Genomic DNA, 11,610 nt, shown 5'->3' on the forward strand with positions numbered 1-11,610 from the left:
TGGCAGAGGGGCGGCACGGGGGGAGGGGCTGGGCCAGGGGTGCACCTAGGGCAGGGGGCAGCATGGGGGGAGGGAGCGTCGGGGTGGCCAGTGGAGGCCACGGGGTCGGGTGCAGCGCGCGTCGACGGCGGCGTGGGCAGGTGCGGGCATCGACGACGGTGTGGGCAGGTGCGGGTGTCGGCGGTGGCGTGGGCGGGTGCGGGCATTGGCGATGGTGTGGGCTGCTGCGGGTGTCGGCGGTGGCGTGCGGGAGATCGAGGTCAAAGAAGGGGATCGAGTGAGAGAGTGAGAAAGAGGAAAGAGATAGGAGCTAGCGTGGACCGGTGCTGTAGGCAACTTAGCTATAGCGCGTGTTGGCAAAACGCGCTATAGCTAAGTTAGCTATAGCGCTGCCCAGGCCAAAACGCGCTACTGCTAACTTTTTTTTCTTTTTTTCTTTTTATTTTTATTTTTCTTTTTCATATTCCACAAACTTCCTTCCTTTTTATTTTATTTTTATTTCTCTTTTTATTTCTCTTTTTTTATTTTTCTTTTTCATTTGCACTTTTTTTTCATATTCCACTAACTTCCTTTCTTTTTTTATTTTTCTTGCATCTCATTTTCCACAACTTATTAGTTCCTTTTTCTTTTTCTTTCATTTCATTTTGCAAAACTTCCTGTCCTTTTCTTTTTCTTTCATTTGCACTTTTCTTTTTCTTTTGCACTTTCCTTCCTTTAATTTTGTTTGTCGTTGGAGCAATACCACTGTTACCCTTCGCATAATAATTAGTATAATATATATTACATCATTTGACCGCTGTCGGCGGTATACAAAATAGCTAGGCACACACAAATTTTGTGGATTAGTTTGTCAGCTTGGGCGATGACGACGCTTCAGACTGATCTTCTTCCCTCTTTTGTTCGTTGTCGCATAATTGAGCCCATGGTCGTGACTTTTCCTTCTCCAGGGATTACGATCTTTCGTAGGTAATGTAGTCTTCATTCTTCTTTTGACGTATGTTTCATCGTCATCAGCATCATCTTCCCTCATCGGATCACCGTACTGGTCATAGTCTTCCTCGTTGGCGACTCCATCCATTCCGGCGATGCTCCTTTTGCTTCTCCTCACAACAACACAGCTGGGATTGATCGGATCAGTTATGAAGAAAATTGTATCACTTGTTTAGCATGTACCCATGGCTCATTTTTGGCGATGGCGTTGACGGTACCGCTATCGGAGTCGGGTATACACATGGTAGTGAAATGTCGGTTTTCTCTCTGTACATTCTTAGCCCATCTGACATGGAACATCGTCGCGCTATGCAATCCAGAGTAGTTAAGCTCCCATATCTCTTCGACCCTTCTGTAATATCTTTCACTTACATTCCCGGTCATGGCTTCCATCGTCGCCCCTGAGTTTTGGTCATCACTGTTTATATCTTTCTCCTCCGTGTAGAACGTGTATCCATTGATATCGTATGCTTGATAAGTCGCGAGGTTGGTCGAGAGGCCATGTGGTAAGGCGTATATGAGTGTTTCGTTCGGACAACCCTCTTCCAGGGGATTAGCTAGAACTCGCTCTTTGAACCAACACAAGAAAGTGGAATCGTGCTCTCTAATAACTTCAGCGTCCGTCCTGTGCACCCCACGGTCAAGGTACTTCTTTGCGATGGTCTCTTTGTGCAGTGTCTCGAAATCTTCTAGCACATCTAGGTGTTGTAGCACTACTAAGTTTGCCCTGTCAAGGTAGTTTTGTCGGCCCGAGCGTAACACATTCACATCCCTATGACCGATGGTGTGACCTTCGCCTTCGAGCCTTCAACAGTGCTTGTTGACGGGCAAACCAACAACTGGGTCTCCGGTGCCTACTAGATAACTCTCACAGAAAGAGATGCACTCTTTGGTCAGATATCCCTGGGCTATGCTTCCATCTGGACGGGACATGTTACTAATGAATCCTTTGATGACGCCATTCATCCTCTTGAACGACATCGTGTTGTGCAGGAATGTCGGCCCTAGGTCGATGATGTCATCCATGATGTGGACACATACATGCACTTCTACGTCTTGAGCTTGCGTTGGTTTTCCTTCAAGAGGAAAGGGTGATGCAGCAAAGTAGCGTAAGTATTTCCCTCAGTTTTTGAGAACCAAGGTATCAATCCAGTAGGAGACTCCTCAGAGGTCCCACGCACCTACACAAACAAACAAGAACCTTGCAACCAACGCAATAAAGGGGTTGTCAATCCCTTCACGGCCACTTGCAAAAGTGAGATCTGATAGAGATAATAAGATAAGATAAATATTTTTGGTATTTTTATGATATAGATTGGAAAGTAAAAGATGCAAATAAAAGATAGATGAAACTTATATGATAAAAGATAGATCCGGGGGCCATAGGTTTCACTAGTGTCTTCTCTGAAGATAGCATAAGTATTACGGTGGGTGAACAAATTACTGTCGAGAAATTGATAGAAAAGCGCATAGTTATGAGATTATCTAGGCATGATCATGTATATAGGCATCACATCCGTGACAAGTAGATGGAAACGATTCTGCATCTAATACTATTACTCCACACATTGACCGACTCATGCCTACATCTAGAGTATTAAGTTCATGAAGAATAGAGTAATGCATTAAGGAAGATGACATGATGTAGAGGGAAAAACTCATGCAATATGATATAAAGCCCATCTTTTTATCCTCGATGGCAACAATACAATACGTGCCTTGCTGCCCCTGCTGTCATTGGGAAAGGACACCGCAAGATTGAACCCAAAGCTAAGCACTTCTCCCATTGCAAGAAAGATCAATCTAGCAGGCCAAACCAAACTGATAATTCGAAGAGACTTGCAAAGATACATTAATCACACATAAAAGAATTCAGAGGAGATTCAAATATTTCTCATAGATAAACTTTATCATAAACCCACAATTCATCGGATCTCGACAAACACACCACAAAAAGAATTACATCGAATAGATCACCAAGAAGATCGAGGAGAACTTTGTATTGAGATTCAAAGAGAGAAAAGAAGCCATCTAGCTAATAACTATGGACCCGAAGGTTTGTAGTAAACTACTCACAACTCATCGGAGAGGCCTTGGAGATGATGTGGCGGCCCTCCATGGTCGATTCCCCCTCAGGCCGAGCATGGGCGAAGGCTCCAAGAAGGGATCTCGCGGATACAGAAGGTTGCGGCGGTGGAAATAGTTTTTCGTGGTGCTCTTGGATGTTTTCGGGTACGTGGATATATATAGGAGGAAGAAGTAGGTCGGTGGACGCTCGAGGGGCCCACGAGGGTGGGGGGGCACGCCCACCCCCCAGGGGGCGTGCCGGGCAACCTCGTGGCCGCCTCGGTTGTTGCTTGACTTCCACTCCAAGTCCCCTAGATTGAGTTCATTCCAAAAAGATCGCTCCTGAAGGTTTCATTCCGTTTGTACTCCGTTTGATATTACTTTTCTTCAAAACACTAAAATAGGCACACAAAAAACAACAATTCGGGCGGGGCCTCCGATTAGTAGGTTAGTCCCAAAAATGATATAAAACTATAAAGTAAAGCCCATAAACATCCAAAAGAGGTAATATAATATCATGGAACAATCAAAAATTATAGATACGTTAGAGACGTCTCATGCACCATGACATCAAAGAACGCTGGCGGGAAGTACATCTCTAGCTCATTCCGTATGACAACGATCTCTTCCTGTAGCCCATGGAGTTGCTTCACACTGATCGACTTTTGAGAGATAGCATCAAAAAAGTGGCATAGGTCAGTAAGCGTCTCACGCACATGTGTGTCCATAATCCCTCTAAGTGCAACCAGGAGTAACTGCATCATCATCACATGACAGTCGTGAGACTTCATCCCACTGAACCTTTTTTTCTTAGTGTCCAGATATCTGCTTATCTTCCCATAGTATCCGGAACTTACTTTGATTCTAGCAAGGCACTTGAACAATTGATCGACCTCCTCCCGATCTAAGGTGAAGCAAGAGGGGGGGGGGCAATATTGTTCTTCCTTCTTGTTTACTTTTTTGCCCCTATCTTCCGTCTCCGTCTTCGTCTCGGTCTCCTCTGACAACCTTTTACTGGGCATTTGGAGATCTTTCCTGATATTCAAAAATTCCAAGTCTTTTCTTGCCTTCAGCCCATCCTTGGTCCTCTCCGGCATGTTCATAAATTTTCCAAGCACACTCTCGAGGATATCTTTTGTGATATGCATTTGATCAAGGCTATGAGGCGTGTCGAGGATGGGCAAGTATTCCAAGTCCCAGAAAATAGATCTCGTCCTCCATACCTTCAGCAGGGGCTCTGGCGCATTTTTCTTCGTCTTTCCCGGCGAGGGGCACTCTTCCTAGTTCTTCAATAACTCATATATTTCTGCACCGCTACGCTTACGTGGAGGACCTCGATGCTCAGCCTTACCATTGAATAGATCTCCATGCTTTCTCCACGGGTCATCCTTCTCGGGCCATCTTCAATGCCCCATCTACACGATTTTCGAAGACCAGCCATCTTTCGATAGCTGCAGAGAAGTTGTATCATCCATGCACCTCGTGCATCCGCAATATCCGTGGCACACCTGGCCGTAGAGATAGACGTAACCGAGATAGTCCTGCACCATCGTGATCAGCGCGGCTCTCCTGCAGAAATACTCTCCTTTGCTTGCATCCCATGTCTTGGCCGGCGTTGTCCATAAGATCTGTAGCTCCTCTTTCAATAACAGGAGATATAGATTTATATCATTTCCCGGTTGTCTCGGCCCTTGAATAAGCATAGCCATGTGTATTTATTTTTCCTTCATGCACAACCGGGGGGGGGGGTTGTACATCCATACAAACACGGGCCATGTGCTATGATTGGTGTTCTGGTTGCCAAATGGATTCATGCCATCACTACTAGTGCCAAGCACGATGTTCCTTGGATCATTTGCAAAAAATCAAATCCAGCATTTAATGCTCTCCACTGGCTAGCATCTGCGAGGTGTCTCAGCTTCGGCTCATCTCCGTCATCTGGCTTCACCCCCTCTGCGTGCCAGGGCATAAGCGTTGCTTCCTTAGGATCTACGACATACCGCTGTAGACGCGGAGTGATCGGAAAGTACCATACAACTTTATGTGGAGCTTTCTTTCCGGCCTTTTAATATCATGAAGCATTGCACTTTGGACAGATGTTGTTTCCGCATGCTCGTTCCGATATATGATGCAATCATTGATGCATGTGTGATATCTAATGTGTAGCAGATCAAGAGGGCACACTGATACGTCTCCGTCGTATCTACTTTTCCAAACACTTTTGCCCTTGTTTTGGACTCTAACTTGTATGATTTGAATGGAACTAACCCTGACTGACGCTATTTTCAGCAGAACTGCCATGGTGTTGTTTTTTGTGCAGAAAATAAAAATTCTCGGAATGTCCTGAAACTCCACGGAACACCTTAGAAAAAATAAAGAAAAATCCTCGCAAAAGATGAAGACCAGGGGGCCCACACCCTGCTCACGAGGGTGGGGGGCGCCCCCCTGGGCGCGCCCCTACCTCGTGGGTCCCCTGGTGGCCCTCCAACGCCAACTCCAACTCCATATATTGTCTTTTGGGGAGAAAAAAATCAGAGAGAAGAAATCATCGCGTTTTACGATACGGAGCCGCCGCCAAGCCCTAATCTCTCTCGGGAGGGCTGATCTGGAGTCCGTTCGGGGCTCCGAAGAGGGGGATTCGTCGTCGTCGTCATCAGCAACCATCCTCCATCACCAATTTCATGATGCTCACCGCCGTGCGTGAGTAATTGCATTGTAGGCTTGCTGGACGGTGATGGGTTGGATGAGATTTATCATGTAATCGAGTTAGTTGTGTTAGGGTTTGATCCCTAGTATCCATTATGTTCTGAGATTGATGTTGCTATGACTTTGCTATGCTTAATGCTTGTCACTAGGGCCCGAGTGCCATGATTTCAGATCTGAACCTATTATGTTTTCATGAATATATTTGTGTTCTTGATCCTATCTTGCAAGTCTATAGTCACCTACTATGTGTTATGATCCGGCAACCCCGAAGTGACAATAATCGGGACCACTCCCGGTGATGACCATAGTTTGAGGAGTTCATGTATTCACTATGTGCTAATGCTTTGTTCCGATTCTCTATTAAAAGGAGGCCTTAATATCCCTTAGTTTCCAATAGGACCTCGCTGCCACGGGAGGGTAGGACAAAAGATGTCATGCAAGTTCTTTTCCATAAGCACGTATGACTATATACGGAATAGATGCCTACATTACATTAATGAACTGGAGCTAGTTCTATGTCACCCTATGTTATGACTGTTACATGAAGAACCACATCCGGCATAATTATCCATCGCTAATCTGGTGCCTACGAGTTTTCCATATACTGGTTCTCGCTTATTTACTTTTCCGTTGCTACTGTTACAATCACTACAAAATACCAAAAATATTACTTTTACTGTCTTTACTTTTGTTACCGTTACCACCACTATCATATTACTTTGCTACTAAACACCTTGCTGCAGATACTAAGTTTCCAGGTGTGGTTGAATTGACAACTCAGCTGCTAATACTTGAGAATATTCTTTGGCTCCCCTTGTGTCGAATCAATAAATTTGGGTTGAATACTCTACCCTCGAAAACTGTTGCGATCCCCTATACTTGTGGCTTATCAAGGTTATTTTCTGGCGCCGTTGCCGGGGAGGCATAGCTCTATTCTTTGAGTCACTTGGGATTTATATCTGCTAGACACTATGAAGAACTTGAAAGATGATCGAACTACTATTTTACCCTCAACTACGAGGGGAGGTAAGGGACTACCATCTAGCCTTGCACTAGATTCTCCTTCTGTTATGAGTAAGTTTGCGACACCTAAACCTACTACTGCTATTGATTCTGATATGTCGCATGTTATTGATGATGCCACTTCTACTATGCATGATACTTATGATGAAACTACTTCTATGCTTGATACTAGCGTGCCACTTGGTGAATATCTTGATGAGCAAATTGCTAGGTCTAGAGAAAGAGAAATTATTGAACCTGAACACGATGATGTTAGTGATGATGAACCTATGCCTGCTATTCCTGAGGGTTATCTTTTTGATGCTGAATCTTCTAAGGCTATTCTTGCTTGCCAGGATGAACATGAACGTAAGAGGTTGCTAGTTAAATGGAGTAAAGAATATTTTAGAGGTAGAAGGAAATCCGACCCTGCTTTTGCTACTTCGCCTATATGTGTGCCTGATCAGGATTATTATGATTTTTCTGTTGATCCAGATATAATTACGTTGGTTGAATTTGATCCTTTTTATGGATATGAATCTGAAACTGTTGTGGCACATCTTACTAAGTTGAATGATATAGCTGCCCTGTTTACTAATAATGAGAGATCACGCTACCTTTATTTACTTAAGATCTTTCCATTCTCATTAAAGGGTGATGCCAAGATATGGTATAATTCTCTTGATCCTGGTTGTGTGCAAAGTCCCCAGGATATGATTTATTACTTCTCTGCTAAATATTTCCCTGCTCATAAGAAACTTGCTGCTTTGAGGGAAATATACAATTTTGCGCAAATTGAAGAAGAGAGTCTCCCGCAAATTTGGGGGAGGCTTCTCAAGTTACTTAATGCTTTGCCTGATCATCCTCTTAAGAAACCTGAAATATTTGATATCTTTTATAATGAACTAACTGATGCTTCCAGAGATTACCTGGATAGTTGTGCTGGTTCTCTTTTCAGGGAAAGAACACCAGATGACGCTGAACTTCTATTAAATAATATGTTGGCTAATGAAAATAATTGGGCACCTCCCGAGCTACCTCCTGAGCCATTTCCTGAGCCAATTACTGAGCCTATTCCTAAACCAACTCCTAAGAAGAGAGGTGTTCTATTTCTCAGTCCCGAAGATATGCAAGAGGCAAAGAAATCTATGAAAGAAAAAGGTATTAAAGCTGAAGATGTTAAGAATTTACCTCCTATTGAAGAAATACATGGTCTTAATTTATCTCATGTTGAAGAAGTATATGATCTCAATTACTTATTTAATGAAGAACCTCCCGATATCCCGACACAGGTAGTAAAGGTAAATTCTCTCTATAGATATGATAAAGTTGAAGTCCCTCCTACTAAAATTGCTAGTCAGTGCTTGGATGAGTTTGATGACTTTATGTTTAAGCAAGATGATTTTAATGCTTATTTTGGTAGACAATTAAAACAAAATGCATTTATGATTAAACGCTTGGGTGATTATATGGCTGATATTAGAGGTGAACTTAAACTTGTTAGCAAGCATGCTTCTATGGTTACCACTCAAGTAGAACAAGTACTTAAAGCTCAGAAAAAGAAGTGCTTGATGAAATGAATAGTAAGAAAAATGATTATGCTGTTAGAGTGGCTACTAGAACTGGTAGAATGACTCAGGAACCTTTGTATCCTGAAGGCCACCCTAAGAGAATCGAGCAAGATTCTCAGAGAAACAATATTGATGTACCTAGTTCTTCTAAGAGGAAGAAAAAGAAAAATGGTAGGACCTTGCAAACTTCTAGTGAACCTATTGCTGAACCCCCTGAGAATCCAAATGATATCTCTGTTTCTGATGCTGAAACACAATTAGGTGATGAACATGAACCTAGTGATGATGTTAATGATAATGTTCATGTTGATGCTCAACCTACTAATGATAATGATGTACAAGTTGAACCTACTTTTGATCTTGATAACCCACAATCAAAGAATCAATGCTAGGAAACATGGCAAAGAAAGGGAACCATGCGTTCAGAAACCCATGCCTTTTCCTCCGAAACCATCCAAGAAAAAGGATGATGAGGATTTTGAGCGCTTTGCTGAAATGATTAGACCCATCTTTTTGCGTATGCGATTAACTGATGTGCTCAAAACAAATCCTTATGCTAAGTATATGAAGGATATTATTACTAATAAAAGAAAGATACCGAAAGCTGAAATTTCCACCATGCTTGCTAATTATACTTTTAAGGGTGGAATACCCATTAGTAGAAAAAGGGTCATACGTGAAGCCCAATAGTGCCGGTTTGAATTTCAGCCGGCACTAATGTGTACAATAGCACCGGTTCGTGGCGGCAATCAATAGCACCGGTTCGTGGCGAACCTTTAGTACCAGTTCATGCCACGAACCGGTACTAAAGGGGATGTGTCAGCCTGCGGTCAGGCTATGGCCCCACCATCACCATTTAGTGCCGATTTGTACCACGAACCGGTACTAATGAGGTTATGGCAAGCTGTTTTTAGTCCCACCTCACTCCCCTAAAAAGCCTTTTACCACCTTAAATATGTTATTTCTCAAACTATCACAAGCACTTGGTCTTCATTGAACTCTATGTGTAGAATTTGTGGCCGCAATATGAGTCTTCATCGGTTTATAAATCGTTGATGACTCATATTGACAATTCAGATTGTACACACAAAGATCATTGATGATCAAACTATTTTTGATGTTATAAGATCATATTGACAGTTTAGAATCTAAAGAAATATAAGATCGTGATGTAAATGCTCTTATATTTTTTGCATTCAGTATGCACCATTCAAAGGGACGCCATCAACTTTCAACCATTTCTGCCTTCATTTGCTATTTTTCATGCATTCAATGATTTGTTTTGAGAACTAAATGACCTGAAAATTGAAAAGCACTACAAATGAACTCTGAAAAAGTTGAAACTTGACATGGTATCATCATTTCACCCACATAGATTGTTCAAAAAAGTAGAGAGGGTTACGGCAAAAACTGGATGCACTTCGTTTACAAACTGGACAATCTCTTTCGAAGTATTCAGGTTTCTGACGAAATTAAACTCATGTGTTACAAAGGCATTTCATTTTTTAAAACTTATTACAACTCCAAAATTTTTGTACATTCAGTATGCACCATTCAAAGCGACGCCATCAACTTTCAACCATTTCTGCCTTCATTTGCTATTTTTCATGCATTCAATGATTTGTTTTGAGAACTAAATGACCTGGAAATTGAAAAGCACTACAAATGAACTCTGAAAAAGTTGAAACTTGGCATGGTATCATCATTTCACCCACATAGATTGTTCAAAAAAGTAGAGAGGGTTAGGGCAAAAACTGGATGCACTTCGTTTACAAACTGGACAATCTCTTTCGAAGTATTCAGGTTTCTGACGAAATTAAACTCATCTGTTACAAAGGCATTTCATTTTTTAAACTTATTACAACTCCAAACTTTTTGTGCATTCCGTATGCATCATTCAAAGCGACGCCATCAACTTTCAACCATTTCTGCCTTCATTTGATATTTTTCATGCATTTAATGATTTGTTTTGAGCTAAATGACCTGGAAATTGAAAAGCACTACAAATGAACTCTGAAAAAGTTGAAACTTGGCATGGTATCATCATTTCACCCACATAGATTGTTCAAAAAAGTAGAGAGGGTTACGGCAAAAACTGGATGCACTTCGTTTACAAACTGGACAATCTCTTTCGAAGTATTCAGGTTTCTGACGAAATTAAACTCATCTATTACAAAGACATTTCATTTTTTTAAACTTATTACAACTCCAGACTTTTTGTGCATTCAGTACGCATCATTCAAAGCGACGCCATCAACTTTCAACCATTTCTGCCTTCATTTGATATTTTTCATGCATTTAATGATTTGTTTTGAGCTAAATGACACTAATTCAATTTTGTGCAGGCAGCGCACCACCTTTAGTACCGGTTGGTGGCTCCAACCAGTACTAAAGGGTAAGCTTTTTTTTAGTCCCACCTCGCCAAGAGAGAGGGAGTAGGAGCGGTTTATAAGCCCTGGGTGCAGAAACGATGAAGAAGAGGCTCAATGCTCACGTTGCTTAGCTTCAAGCCTTTAGGAATATGGTAGATTGCACGGAGCTACACGCAGTGCAGTTTACACTATTCCAAAAGGCTTGAAGCAAATTAACGAGCATTGCACCTCTTTTTTATTTTTAATAACTTATTACAACTCCGGACTTCTTCTGTTATGGCAAAAGGAAGGAGGAGGAGAAGAAGAAGAAGAAGAAGAAGAAGAAGGAGGAGGAGGAGGAGGAGGAGGAGAAGAAGAAGAAGAAGAAGAAGAAGAAGAAGAAGAGAAAAAAATAAAGCAGAAAAGAAATAACTATATAAAAAATTACTCAAAAATAAATAGAAGAAAATAAATAATGTAGAAAAGAAAAAAAATTAAAAAAAATGTTGGGGCGCTGCCCGGTGGGCCTACAAGACCTAGGGTGTGCAAATGCAGGCCCAGAAGGTCCAGGAGGCTCACCGGGCAGCGCGCCATAGTTAGGCCCAGAAGCCTGCTATATAGAGGAGTTCGAAAGGGCAGCCGCGGCTGGGTTTATAAACCAGTGCGGCTGCCCTTCGCTCGGCGAGGTGGGACTAAACATAGCGCACCGCAGCGCACGGCCTTTAGTACCGGTTGGTGGCTCCAACCGGTACTAATGCATTGCCCTTTAGTACCGGTTGGAGCCACCAACCGGTACTAAAGGCTCCCCCTATATATATGGCACTTACGAAAAATCAGTTATCGTCGCCACTTCGTTCCACTTTTCTCGATCTCCGACGACGCCCTCGCCCTCGCCCTCGCCGCTCGTCGTCCTCGCCGCCCCC

This window comes from Triticum dicoccoides, chromosome 3B (assembly GCF_002162155.2).
Source record: "Triticum dicoccoides isolate Atlit2015 ecotype Zavitan chromosome 3B, WEW_v2.0, whole genome shotgun sequence".
Classification (NCBI taxonomy): domain Eukaryota; kingdom Viridiplantae; phylum Streptophyta; class Magnoliopsida; order Poales; family Poaceae; genus Triticum; species Triticum dicoccoides.